At 39.4% G+C, this 14,957-nt stretch overlaps 1 protein-coding gene and 2 long non-coding RNA genes across 5 annotated transcripts in view; 2 read left to right on the plus strand and 1 right to left on the minus strand.

Moving 5' to 3' along the window:
* The window catches only part of LOC131018076 (pectin acetylesterase 7-like), an 85,576-nt gene that overhangs the window by 51,593 nt on the left and 19,026 nt on the right, over window positions 1-14,957 (minus strand). The gene's annotated exons all lie outside the window — the stretch shown is intronic.
* Window positions 3,445-4,518, plus strand: LOC131018081 (uncharacterized). The gene is made up of 2 exons (XR_009100016.1): window positions 3,445-3,771; window positions 4,271-4,518. It is a non-coding gene; the product is annotated as an uncharacterized LOC131018081 (long non-coding RNA).
* LOC131018082 (uncharacterized) lies at window positions 12,079-13,177 on the plus strand. Its single transcript, XR_009100017.1, has 2 exons — window positions 12,079-12,404; window positions 12,904-13,177. It is a non-coding gene; the product is annotated as an uncharacterized LOC131018082 (long non-coding RNA).

Genomic DNA, 14,957 nt, shown 5'->3' on the forward strand with positions numbered 1-14,957 from the left:
TCACCAAACGATATCTCCCGCCTTCGTCGGCCTCAACCACCCTCCATCGCACGAACTGAAGGAACCATAGTTTGACGTATGATCCATTTGCCCGTGACCCATTCCGGATGCCAAACAAGTACATACAAAAATCACAAGTGCCTATTGCAAGGGTTTGAAACTTACTTGCAAATTCGACGATCAAAGACTCCAGTGTTGATCTTCCAACTTGTTCCCACGGTAGAGCTCGACGTTGGGTGGCAACGTGCTTCAAGCCCTCTCCCTCAAAGTTGGCGTCTCCTCACGTGTGTGATTAATTAATTAGGTTTAGGGTTGTCTTATTACTTATACTAGGTATTAGACATACCTAAATAATAAGCCAAAACATAATTAAATCAAACCAAGCCCAAAGGCTTAAGAGAGGAGGGGACGCCCACTTAAGGAGTTTAACCTTTATTGGGCCAAGCGGAGATCTACTAGCTTGAATAAAGTTTGGCCTCCCAGTGCTCGATTTTCTTATTCAGCCCAGATTCCTGTTTTATCCCAAATTCACTCAAAATCCACTTTCCTGTTTTATCCCAAATTCACTCAAAATCCCTTTAAACCAGAGAGCTTCCTTCACAGCCTCAGTCAATGCCATGTATTCTGCCTCTGTAGTAGAGAGAGCTACAACAGATTGCAGCACTAATTTCCAGCTTATAGTTGTACCACAAAGAGTAAAAATATAACCTGTTTGTGACTTCCTTGTGTCAATATTTGCTGCATGATCTGAGTCCACGTATCCAATCAACACTGAGTCTGAAACTTCATTACTTTGTTCAAATAAAATCCCAAAATCAGTAGTCTTTCTTATGTATCTCATAATCCATTTCAATGCTTCCCAGTGAGTCTTTCCAGGTCCACTCATATACCTACTTGTTACACTAATGGCATGTGACAAATCAGGTCTTGTGCATATCATGCAATACATGATACTACCAACTATATTTGAACATGGGATATTAACCATAAACCTCACTTCTTCCTTAGTCTTAGGGCTCGTTTGGTTTTCAGTTTAGGATTAGTCAGGATAAAAATTATTCAGATAATTAGCGTGGATTAGGATGGATTACTAATATTGAATGGGTGTTTGATATCCTGGCTAATTAATCCTGAAATGTGTTTGGTATCCATATGAATAGGTTGGATAAACAATTAAAATACCAAAATTATCCTCATCCATTTTTTAAAATCCCTAGCGTATCCTCACACATAGCCCACTACCCATTATCAAAACAACCACTTCATTCTCGGCCCTTTCACCACCCAGCGAAGAAGAGGAAACGTCTCTTACCGATTTCAGCTGAGGAGAAGTAGATTCGACAGCCTCCATTGAAGCCGTTTCAAGGTCGACGTCTCTGCCGAAAAAATGAGCCAAGCAACAACAGGTTTTCCATCTTATCCGACGCTTCGTTTCCTTGTTGAGATACAATAAAATCTTGCCATATTTATCAGGAATGGGGTTTGAGATAAACGTATTATATGCATTCATGTATAATGGCCATTGGTTTTGGGACACAAAAATGTTCACATCTGTAATATGCGTGTAGTTTGTTGTTAATATATACTATGAATGAAGCTATGTGTCCCAACGAACACCTAGTGCTGTCGCATGATATATGCTTTTAACCTTTTCAGTTTATTTTAGAATCATCTGTTTTATGGAGTTTCATGTTGGCATTTTTTCGACAACTGCCGGCAGTTCATAAAAGTGTTCATTAATGCAAGTTGCGAGTGCTCAATACTTGAACAAAACTTAAATTTTTTTGGTGTTGTAGCCACCGAGGGCAGTACACGTTCTGGCAAGGGTAATAAGCCGGACCAAAAGTGCCGTTCTTGGTCCACGGACGAAGAACAGGTTTTGATAGCATCGCTGAAGGAGCTCTGTCACGACCGGGCTTAACTAAGGATAGTTAATCCGGGGAATCATGACCAAGGGAGGGAATTAAGAAGCGGGAATAAGAAAGGGATTAATTTGTAGAAGCGGATCGAAAGTTTACACTGAACCGAAAGAAAATTTTAATGTATAAAGAAGTCACTCTTTATAAACTTGAAAGGATTTCACAAGCCAAAGATGTAGTTTACATATGAGAATCACAATAGAGAAGACCTATTGTGATCTTTACACAAAATATATGTTCGTAGCGGAAGACTGACTGGAGAGGCATGTTGAAGACATGCGTCTCGAAATATACATTCAAACAAAGCAAAAGACCGCTCGACACCATTTCATCATCGTCTCTGCTCAACCTGCACGTTTATAAATACATACCGGGCTGAGTATAAAATACTCAGTGGACACATGCCAAAGATACGTATATGCATACTAAAGCTGTAAATTATCATGCCTTTTCTCATGGCGTACAGAGGTTTTAGTAAAAAGTCTGTACCCACTAGTCATTTACTTGTACTAAAGTTCGTCTGATCAGACTATGTTCTTTTGTACTCTACCATATCTGCAATGATAACTATGTGCCGAGAAGGTGGCCACCTTCTACGGTCACTGACCGGCCGATCTGCTAAACCGGCTCACGGTCCTAGACCGGCCGATACGCTAAACCGGCTCACGGTCCTAGACCGGCCGATACGCTAATTGGCTCACGGTCCCTTGTGTACACTAATCCTGTCTAACATCTGGATAGAACAGGACCCGAATTCGATTAACTGCTGATGTCAGATAGGTATCATACATAAATCTTAAAATTGATAGGCAATGATAATAGTTCGCAAGATTTTATTCAACTGCAACATAATCTAAACTTTGATTTTTATATAAGAAAGCCCACCTGATCGTGGTCTGATGATTCAGGTGATTCTGAACTATGGATTCACCTTCTCTTGTATATGACCTTCAATATAGATTAACTAACTAAGTAGATAACGAGAAAATAATATGGATTTAACTTAAAGAACACTTATGTTGGTTTTAAGGTGATATTTCTATTGGAAATCTTGGAATGGAGACTAGTTGTTTGACAAACTTATCAACAAACCAACTTAGACTGAAACTGCAATAATTATAACTCTGACATTAATCAATTCTATTCACACTAATTAAAAATAAATACTAACGTAGAATTATTATAAATTCCCTCTTTCTTTTTAAAGAGCTTGATTCTAAGATGATCTAATATAGGTTTAACTACTAACTAAAATAATTCTATATTTAATGCTTTAATTAACTACTTCTAAGTATAAATAAATAGTTAATCTTATTTACATAAATTATTGGGCTCAAATAATAATAATGCAGTTTGTTTGAATAAATCAAAGGTCCAATTAAAATAAATTTGGGCCATTTACAGAATTAATCCAAAGCCCAACAAAATTTAATTGATCCAATAATTAGTAGCCCAATTAACTATTTTTAGACTAAATAAATTAAGAATCCTATATTCTTCCCTTTAATAAAAGGAATCAAATTAACTTCTCTTTCTTATCTCCTCACGCTCACATACATCTACATTCTCTCTCTGCGTTCCTTCTCTCTCTCTCAACTCTGTCGTCCTCTTTCTCTCTCCCTGTCAACGGTGAGCGTCGCCGGCCTTCGCCGCCTCCGGCGCGGCGAGGTCGGCCTCTCCTCTCCCCCCTTCCTTTCTCTCCATTTCTCCTTTCCCTATGTTTCAATCCCCAAATTATAAAATCAAAATCCTAGGGTTTCTACCTCTCTTCATCCCCTCTGGAATTCGTCTCTCCGGTGAAGCCTGCCGCCCCGCCGTCGTCTCTGTCACGCCGCCGCCTCTTCTGACTCAGGTAAGTCCCTGTCTCTCTCTCTACTTCTATCTCTGCTCTCTCCCTCGAACTCCATCTCTCTCTGCCCTTTCTCGATCTCTCGCTCTCTCTCTTTCTCTGTCCAGGGCGCGGCGGCCGCCGCAAGCTACGACGGCGCTTGCAGCGCCGGCGCTCGCCGCCGCCTGCCCCGCTCCTCTCTCCCTCTACCTCGTTCTGCCTTTCTCACTCTCTTCCTGCTGTCTGTCTCTATCTCACACTCTATCTCACTATCTCTTGCTCAATCTCCCTCTCTCTTCTACTGCAGCAGCCACCGCGGCTGCCGTGGCTCAGGCAGCGCCGATGGTCGCCGCCACCAGCCGCTCCTCCATCGCGGTGGTTCGCGGCCTGCCGCTGCTAACCTCTCCTTTCCCTTTCTCTATTTCAATCACCAGTTCAAAATCTAATTCCAGCAACCTTCCAATCTAATTTCTATTTCAGCTTTAACATCACAAAATAATGAATCTCTACTTGTTCTATTCAGGAATCGAGGTTTCAAGGGATTACTCAGAGTGACAGTCGTCTGCTGCTCAAGACTCAATTTTTTTATGAGTTATAAGTCTGTTTCCTTTTTATTTCTTATTGAGAAACAACTGTATTCATGAGATTAGAACTGTATTTGTGAGATTAGAATTAGAGATATGTAACTATTGTTCATCTTGGTTGTCGATTACTATTTTAGCAAAGAGATAATTGCACTGAATTAAAGAAAACTACCTTCTCTGCTGTGAACTGCTAGGGGAATATTTGTATTCTGAGGAATATTTGTTTGCTGTTGGGAATTTGCAGAATGGGGAAAAAATGAGATTTCTGTATCTTCTTAAATTTATTTGGGTTTGAGTCGGTTTGAGCAATTGGCTGAGTCATAAGTTGGAGATACGTGTAGTATCATGCTCTACATGTTCTTTCACAAAAATCTTGTTTCTTTACAAGATAAATGCAGCCAATTCGATCTGATCAATCCATTCAAGAATAGGGTAACTGATCAATCCATTCAAGAATAGAGTAACCGTTGGGTTAATGAAATTGGGCTTCTTATTACATTTTGGGCCAATACAGTTATTGGGCTAATCTAAAACTGAATTTATAAATAATAATTGGACTGTAGTTACCAAATAAAGTCCTAAGCCCAAATAATAACACTATTGGGCTGAAACTAAACTTACATGTATGGATTGGTGGGCTGCCCAAATAATAATATGAATAATTGAATATATATTTCTTATTTAATCAGCTAATCCCAAATAGAAATTGGATTACTACGGTCCTCTATTTGACGACTATCTATATTAGAATCTAATATGTGAATTTAATTATATAATCAACAATAGTATAAATATTGTGGGGCTACTACATCCTACCCCTCTAAATAAAAATTTCGTCCCGAAATTTGCGTACCTAGTTAAACAACTCTGGGTATTTGTCTCGCATTTTGTCTTCAAGTTCCCATGTTGCTTCTTCCTGGTCGTGGTGTCTCCACAAAACTTTTACCAGTACGATTGATTTATTTCTTAAATCTTGTGTCTTTCGATCTAGGATAGCTTCTGGTCTTTCTTCATAAATTAAGTCTGGACTCAAAGTTATCTCATCCTGACGAATTACGTGTTTGGGGTCGAACACGTATTTCCTTAATTGCGATACATGAAACACATTATGAACATTCCCGAAACTTGGTGGTAAAGCCAATTTATAAGCAACCTGGCCTATTCTTTCCAAGATTTCATAGGGTCCCACAAAACGAGGTTTGAGTTTTCCCTTCACGCCAAATCTAACTATTCCCTTTGATGGAGATACCTTCAGAAAAACTTTATCTCCTACTTCAAACTGTAGTTCAGTTCGGCGCGTATCTGCATAGGACTTTTGTCTATTTTGGGCCTCTTTCATTCTTGTCCGAACCTGTCGGATAATTTCAATCATTTCATTAACTGCGTCCGGCCCTAGATTCTTTCTCTCGCCTACTTCATCCCAATAAAGTGGCGACCTGCATTTCTTTCCATACAATGCCTCGTATGGTGCCATATTAATGGTTGCTTGATAGCTATTATTATAGGCAAATTCAACCAGTGGCAACACTGATTCCCAAGCACCGCCTCTATCCAACACTATTGTTCTTAGCATATCCTCCAGTGTTTGAATTGTTCTTTCCGTCTGTCCGTCAGTTTGTGGATGGAAGGCAGTACTAAAATTCAGCTGAGTGCCTAGCTCTTTCTGCAAACTAGTCCAAAATCGAGAGGTGAATCTTGAATCCCTGTCCGAAGTGATTGACATAGGTATTCCATGGAGTCGTACAATCTCTCGGACATACATTTGAGCTAGTTTGTCTGATCCATAAGTAATGGAAATTGGGATAAAGTGGGCACACTTCGTTAGTCGATCTACGACTACCCAAATAGCAGTGTGGTTTCCTCTTGATTTGGGTAAACTGGTAACAAAGTCCATTGTAATATGGTCCCATTTCCATTCTGGAATCTGTAACGGTTGTAGCTTCCCATAGGGTCGTTGATGCAACGCCTTCACCTGCTGACATGTCAAACACCTCTCAACGTAAGAAGCTATGTCTCTCTTCATTCCGTCCCACCAAAACTTTTTCTTTATGTCCTGATACATTTTCGTACTTCCAGGGTGAGCGGTGTAAGGTGTGTCATGAGCTTCACTCATGATTGTATTTCTGAGCTCCTCATCACATGGAATGCACAATCTTCCTTCAAACATAATAGCATTATCAGCAGCTTCCTCGTAACCTATAGGTTTGTCCGTTCTGATTTTCAAGCGCAATTTCTCTAATATTTCATCTTTCCTTTGCGCATTGACAATTCTTTCTCGAAGATTCGGTTCCGCCAAAACTATTGCAATGATAGATTGCATCGTATGTGGGGGTTGTACCACTTCTAAACTCATTCTACCAAAGTTTTCTACCAATTCTTTCTCTTGAGTAAGGAAAAATCCCAACTGTGGTTGAGTTTTACGACTTAAGGCATCAGCAACCACATTAGCTTTGCCAGGGTGGTAGTTTATTCCACAATCGTAATCTTTTACTAGTTCGAGCCACCTTCTTTGTCTCATGTTCAAATCTTTTTGCTCGAAGAAGTATTTTAGACTCTTGTGGTCTGCAAAAATTTCACATCGTACCCCATAAAGGTGATGTCTCCAAATCTTTAGCGCATGTACTACTGCTGCTAATTCTAGGTCATGCGTAGGATAGTTCAATTCGTGAGGCCTAAGCTGTCGAGATGCATAGGCTATCACCCTTCCCTCTTGCATTAATACACAACCTAGTCCATTCTTTGATGCGTTAGTGTAGATGTCATAACCTTTATTAGCTTCTGGTACGGCTAGAATTGGTGCTGTAGTCAATTTCCTTTTTAGTTCTTGGAAGCTTTCCTCACATTCACTTGTCCATGTAAACTTAACTCCCTTTCTGAGTAATTGTGTCATGGGTCTTGTTATTTTTGAAAATCCTTCAATAAATCTCCTGTAATATCCTGCTAAGCCTAAGAAACTCCTTATTTCATTAGGGTTAGTTGGCGCTTTCCACTCTTGCACCGTCTGTACTTTTGCAGGGTCCACCTTGATTCCCTCGGATGACACAACATGTCCAAGAAATGTTACTTCATTGAGCCAAAATTCACATTTGCTAAACTTCCCATAAAGTTGTTCCGTTCTCAGTGTTTCCAGAACTATTCTCAAATGTTTTTCATGTTCTGCTTGGTTTTGAGAATAAACCAAGATATCATCAATGAACACTAGAACAAATTTATCTAGGTATGGGTGGAAGACTCGGTTCATGAGATCCATAAATACCGCTGGGGCGTTCGTCAATCCAAATGGTACAACTACAAATTCGTAGTGTCCATATCTCGTTCTAAATGCGGTTTTAGGGATGTCTTCCTGTTTGATTCTCAACTGATGGTATCCAGATCTTAAATCGATTTTTGAGAATACACTTGCACCCTTCAGTTGATCAAACAAATCCTCAATCCTCGGCAACGGATATTTATTCTTGAGCGTGATTTTGTTGATCTCACGGTAATCAATGCACATTCTCATTGTACCGTCTTTCTTTTTCACAAAAAGTACCGGTGCTCCCCACGGTGATACACTAGGTCTAATAAAACCTAGGTCCAATAGTTCTTGAAGTTGGATTTTTAATTCTTCCAGTTCCTTTGGAGCCATTCTATAAGGTGCCTTTGATATTGGGGCAGATCCAGGTTCCAAGTCAATCGCAAGCTCTATTTGTCGATTTGGTGGTAATCCAGGCAACTTTTCTGGAAAAACATCTTGAAATTCTCGTACAACTGCTACTTCATCTATTGTTTTCGTAACTTTAACTTGTCCATTCAAATAAACAAGATAGGCTTGAGAACCCTTCTTTTTCATTATCTTCTTTGCTTGCAGCGCTGAAATTATAGGTACCCTCTTACCCATACTAATTCCATGAAAACTCGTTGGTTCTTTTCCTGGGGGTTGGAAAGAAATCTGCCTCTCATTACAACGGATCGTGGCATAATTCTCAGTTAACCAATCCATGCCTAAAATTATATCTGTGTCCCACATAGGCATAAGATTCAAGTTGTTTGCGACCACTTTAAAAGTCCCTAACTCTATTTCTAGGTTAGAGCAACAATGTGACGTGATCGTAGTCCCCCCTATAGGTGAATGTATTTTCATCCTATGCTTAGCTTGTTCTGTTTTTAATTCCAAAGTATCCGCGCATGCATTTGCTATGAAAGAGTGCGATGCACCAGTATCAAACAGAACTATGACAGGTATATCCAAAAGTTTACCCATACCTGCCAGGTTTCCCTGAGTCTTCTCAGGTTGCTTCTGTTTCAGAGGATAAGCTCTAATTTGCGGAATCAGCTGCTGATGTTGTGGATTAGGTGGCTGTCGTTGATGTTGTTGTAGTAGTTGGGGGTATCCTTGAACCGCTCTTAGAGGTTGGACTTGAGTTGGCTGGTTCTGTCTGAATCCCGATCCTTGTTGTTTGGTTGGGCAAAATTTTGAAAAGTGACCCCTCTAGCCACAGGTATAACAAGTATCACTACCAGCTTTACACACACCTGAATGTACTCGATTACATTTTGGACAAGTGGGAATCTTTTGTTGTCCTTGAATATTTCCCCTGGGTCCAAAATCAAATGGTTTTCCCAACCCTTGTTGTTGAGGTTGTCCTTGTCCCGGCCATATCTTTTTATTGGGTTGGTTATTCCCAGTGTCATTCCACTTTCGCTTTCCTTTAAAATTCTGAGACTGCATCGGTGGGGGTGCTGGTGCTGGTGCTGGTGCTGGTACAAACATTGGTATATGTATTACCCTTTCTGTTGGCATAGCGGCTTCTATATCCAAAGCTCTACTGAGCGCATCTGCATAAGTCAATCCTTCATGACCGGCTAAGGTCATCCTAATCTCAGGTCGTAACCCACTGCAAAATTTCTCTGACATTTTCTGATCAGTATCTACTTGGGTCGGTGCGTAACGAGATAAGTCACAAAATATTCTATCATACTCGGTGACTGTCATCTTACCCTGCCGGAGATTGTAAAATTCAGCATCCTTCTTTTTTCGATAGCTTTTTGGAATATACTTATCATACAATCCCACCTTGAATTGTTCCCAAGTAAAGTTTTCCATTTGAACTGGAGTAAGAGCTCTCCGTTTAGTTTCCCACCAGAAATCAGCTGATCCAACCAGCTGAAAAGATATGCAAGACAGACGTTCTTGCTCAGTACAGTGAAGAAAATTGAAAATACGTTCCATTGCTCTTATCCAAGTTTCAGCTTCAGCCGGATCTCCTGATCCGTTAAACGTTGGTGGGTTTTGGCGTAAAAACAATTCTTCAGTCCTATGTTGTGGCAATGGTGGTGGTGGTATATCATGTCCTGCTGGTTCTTCCATCACCCTTCTAGGTCTACCTCGAGGCATTCTGATAATTACAAAACAAATCTAGTAAACATTGTCCTGTTATTGTATAGCAAGTTTGGCATATCATAATTGGCTTAACATAAAGAAATATTACCCATCCAGTCAACATATACGTACAATTATGCTTCTTATTGCCAAAATTGCCTCGAAAGGTCTTTCTGTACATTGCTAGTCCATAGTATGACTTTCTAATAGTCAAACATACTATCACGCTACGTACTATATCACAGGACATTCTAATAAAATGAATGCCTCTGTGGTCAAAAAGGGCTTCGGAGCTTTTATACTATCACAACTAAAATCTCATGGTCACAATTAATCAAATATTCTTAGACTTACTATTGCAAGGCAATTACACGTGATATCACTTCCGAATTTTAGTTACTCGTATTATCATACTAAAATGGCAATAGTCATTTCAGGGATTCGTCGCATAAGACCCTGAAAAGAAAGACCATGCCTACGTCTCTCACTCAGGAGTGACATTCGCCTTTCACTTTCATCAATAACTCGTCATTATGAACGTATCGAGGTTACACGCTACTAGATCTTCGTTCCTCTGGTGTCTATTCTTCTTAGTAGCTAGCCCCGAATATAATCACCTAACTCAACTCTGTCTCTATTCACTTCTAGGTTTTGTGAAATTAATACATCTCCAACATCATATACTATCTTAATCAACTAATTTCTTACCTTTCTATATTCTTTGAGCAAGATGCGAGAAGGTGTCGAGTATTTGGTAATTAATCAAAACTAGTCTAGCGAATCAAACTAGACTTAACTTGAAAGAATTTGAGGGTCAGTGCAAAAACTGCTCTTATACCACTCTGTCACGATCGGGCTTAACTAAGGATAGTTAATCCGGGGAATCATGACCAAGGGAGGGAATTAAGAAGCGGGAATAAGAAAGGGATTAATTTGTAGAAGCGGATCGAAAGTTTACACTGAACCGAAAGAAAATTTTAATGTATAAAGAAGTCACTCTTTATAAACTTGAAAGGATTTCACAAGCCAAAGATGTAATTTACATATGAGAATCACAATAGAGAAGACCTATTGTGATCTTTACACAAAATATGTGTTCCTAGCGGAAGACTGACTGGAGAGGCATGTTGAAGACATGCGTCTCGAAATATACATTCAAACAAAGCAAAAGACCGCTCGACACCATTTCATCATCGTCTCTGCTCAACCTGCACGTTTATAAATACATACAGGACTGAGTATAAAATACTCAGTGGACACATGCCAAAGATACGTATATGCATACTAAAGCTGTAAATTATCATGCCTTTTCTCATGACGTACAGAGGTTTTAGTAAAAAGTCTGTACCCACTAGTCATTTACTTGTACTAAAGTTCGTCTGATCAGGCTATGTTCTTTTGTACTCTACCATATCTGCAATGATAACTGTGTGCCGAGAAGGTGGCCACCTTCTACGGTCACTGACCGGCCGATCTGCTAAACCGGCTCATGGTCCTAGACCGGCCGATACGCTAAACCGGCTCACGGTCCTAGACCGGCCGATACGCTAACTGGCTCACGGTCCCTTGTGTACACTAATCCTGTCTAACATCTGGATAGAACAGGACCCGAATTCGATTAAATGCTGATGTCAGATAGGTATCATACATAAATCTTAAAATTGATAGGCAATGATAATAGTTCGCAAGATTTTATTCAACTGCAACATAATCTAAACTTTGATTTTTATATAAGAAAGCCCACCTGATCGTGGTCTGATGATTCGGGTGATTCTGAACTATGGATTCACCTTCTCTTGTATATGACCTTCAATATAGATTAACTAACTAAGTAGATAACGAGAAAATAATATGGATTTAACTTAAAGAACACTTATGTTGGTTTTAAGGTGATATTTCTATTGGAAATCTTGGAATGGAGACTAGTTGTTTGACAAACTTATCAACAAACCAACTTAGACTGAAACTGCAATAATTATAACTCTGACATTAATCAATTCTATTCACACTAATTAAAAATAAATACTAACGTAGAATTATTATAAATTCCCTCTTTCTTTTTAAAGAGCTTGATTCTAAGATGATCTAATATAGGTTTAACTACTAACTAAAATAATTCTATATTTAATGCTTTAATTAACTACTTCTAAGTATAAATAAATAGTTAATCTTATTTACATAAATTATTGGGCTCAAATAATAATAATGCAGTTTGTTTGAATAAATCAAAGGTCCAATTAAAATAAATCTGGGCCATTTACAGAATTAATCCAAAGCCCAACAAAATTTAATTGATCCAATAATTAGTAGCCCAATTAACTATTTTTAGACTAAATAAATTAAGAATCCTATATTCTTCCCTTTAATAAAAGGAATCAAATTAACTTCTCTTTCTTATCTCCTCACGCTCACATACATCTACATTCTCTCTCTGCGTTCCTTCTCTCTCTCTCAACTCTGTCGTCCTCTTTCTCTCTCCCTGTCTCCGGTGAGCGTCGCCGGCCTTCGCCGCCTCCGGCGCGGCGAGGTCGGCCTCTCCTCTCCCCCCTTCCTTTCTCTCCATTTCTCCTTTCCCTATGTTTCAATCCCCAAATTATAAAATCAAAATCCTAGGGTTTCTACCTCTCTTCATCCCCTCTGGAATTCGTCTCTCCGGCGAAGCCTGCCGCCCCGCCGTCGTCTCTGTCACACCGCCACCTCTTCTGACTCAGGTAAGTCCCTGTCTCTCTCTCTACTTCTATCTCTGCTCTCTCCCTCAAACTCCATCTCTCTCTGCCCTTTCTCGATCTCTCGCTCTCTCTCTTTCTCTGTCCAGGGCGCGGCGGCCGCCGCAAGCTACGACGGCGCTTGCAGCGCCGGCGCTCGCCGCCGCCTGCCCCGCTCCTCTCTCCCTCTACCTCGTTCTGCCTTTCTCACTCTCTTCCTGCTGTCTGTCTCTATCTCACACTCTATCTCACTATCTCTTGCTCAATCTCCCTCTCTCTTCTACTGCAGCAGCCACCGCGACTGCCGTGGCTCAGGCAGCGCCGATGGTCGCCGCCACCAGCCGCTCCTCCGTCGCGGTGGTTCGCGGCCTGCCGCTGCTAACCTCTCCTTTCCCTTTCTCTATTTCAATCACCAGTTCAAAATCTAATTCCAGCAACCTTCCAATCTAATTTCTATTTCAGCTTTAACATCACAAAATAATGAATCTCTACTTGTTCTATTCAGGAATCGAGGTTTCAAGGGATTACTCAGAGTGACAGTCGTCTGCTGCTCAAGACTCAATTTTTTTATGAGTTATAAGTCTGTTTCCTTTTTATTTCTTATTTAGAAACAACTGTATTCATGAGATTAGAACTGTATTTGTGAGATTAGAATTAGAGATATGTAACTATTGTTCATCTTGGTTGTCGATTACTATTTTAGCAAAGAGATAATTGCACTGAATTAAAGAAAACTACCTTCTCTGCTGTGAACTGCTGGGGGAATATTTGTATTCTGAGGAATATTTGTTTGCTGTTGGGAATTTGCAGAATGGGGAAAAAATGAGATTTCTGTATCTTCTTAAATTTATTTGGGTTTGAGTCGGTTTGAGCAATTGGCTGAGTCATAAGTTGGAGATACGTGTAGTATCATGCTCTACGTGTTCTTTCACAAAAATCTTGTTTCTTTACAAGATAAATGCAGCCAATTCGATCTGATCAATCCATTCAAGAATAGGGTAACTGATCAATCCATTCAAGAATAGAGTAACCGTTGGGTTAATGAAATTGGGCTTCTTATTACATTTTGGGCCAATACAGTTATTGGGCTAATCTAAATCTGAATTTATAAATAATAATTGGACTGTAGTTACCAAATAAAGTCCTAAGCCCAAATAATAACACTATTGGGCTGAAACTAAACTTACATGTATGGATTGGTGGGCTGCCCAAATAATAATATGAATAATTGAATATATATTTCTTATTTAATCAGCTAATCCCAAATAGAAATTGGATTACTACGGTCCTCTATTTTACGACTATCTATATTAGAATCTAATATGTGAATTTAATTATATAATCAACAATAGTATAAATACGGTGGGGCTACTACAAGCTCGTTGCACAAGGCTGGAAATCCGACAACGGATTTCGCGGCGGCTATCTGAATAAGCTACAGGAGTCTATGATGTATCAAAGGCGCGCAAAGAAGTGTTTGCCAAGTTGAGTGGTATACCCGGGCTATCACGGACGGAGAAGTTCGAGATATGCAACATGCTTGCTAAGGAAGTGGAGCTCCTCGACGTCTGTTCTAGTCTCCCCGAAGGTGCGAAGGAAGACTATGTGTTGTTCCTTCTTGCTTCGAAGCACAACTGAGTCTAGAGCGTTAGGTAACAATGGAGGCATTTCTTTTGTTTCACTCGTATTTTGGATTTTGAATGCTTGACATTGTTTGAAATTTCCACCCTTTTTCTCGACTATTTGTTTTGCTTTTGAATTGGTTGACATTGTTCTAAGTTCTTATTGTTATGGGAATTTGGATTATGATATATTCCTTTGCGGTTTGCTCTTGTTCTTATGATCTGTTGTTTCATCGTGATATTGCTTCGGTGAACTCAAATGCATCTACTTTTGCTTGATATCTAAAGTTTGGAAAAATTGAGCTCGAAAGTTATTCTTCACTGTTTATCTTTTTTCTTTGATGGTTTTTTTTGTTAAACTTAATTCTTTCCCTTCTGCATTCTATTTTAATTCAAAGACCTGAGCATAATTCTTTCCCTTTATGTTGTCACACGTGCACTCTGAGATGGGCAGTTGAGAACTAGAAATTTTGTTTGAACTTTTGTTAAAATTTCAGCTTGAACTTTTGTTAAAATTTATATGCGTGTCTATAAGCTAAAAAACTTATATTAAAACTTAATTCACATGCATCTAATTATGCGTGTCTGTAAGCTAAAAAAAAGAATAGTGAAGCAACTAAATTTTGTTGAAATCGGTTGAGGAACTATAAAATATCCTATACTAACTGCTCGAAAAAGCACTATTGAAGCAATTAATAAATGGAATAAAAAGCACTAACTAAACTAATAAATATTTAATTTTGCTTGTGTTTACGTAATTCATGAATAGAAATTGTTGGAGCCAATTGGTAATGTGAAAAATGAAACAAACGTGGCCATTAAACCAAGAAATAAAAACAAGGATATTGAAACTTGCAATACGAGAAGGAACAACCAATTACTAAATGAGAAATGCACTAGCGCGAGCATGCTCTACTTGAATGGGGAAGACGAGGCG

This window comes from Salvia miltiorrhiza, chromosome 3 (assembly GCF_028751815.1).
Source record: "Salvia miltiorrhiza cultivar Shanhuang (shh) chromosome 3, IMPLAD_Smil_shh, whole genome shotgun sequence".
NCBI lineage: Eukaryota > Viridiplantae > Streptophyta > Magnoliopsida > Lamiales > Lamiaceae > Salvia > Salvia miltiorrhiza.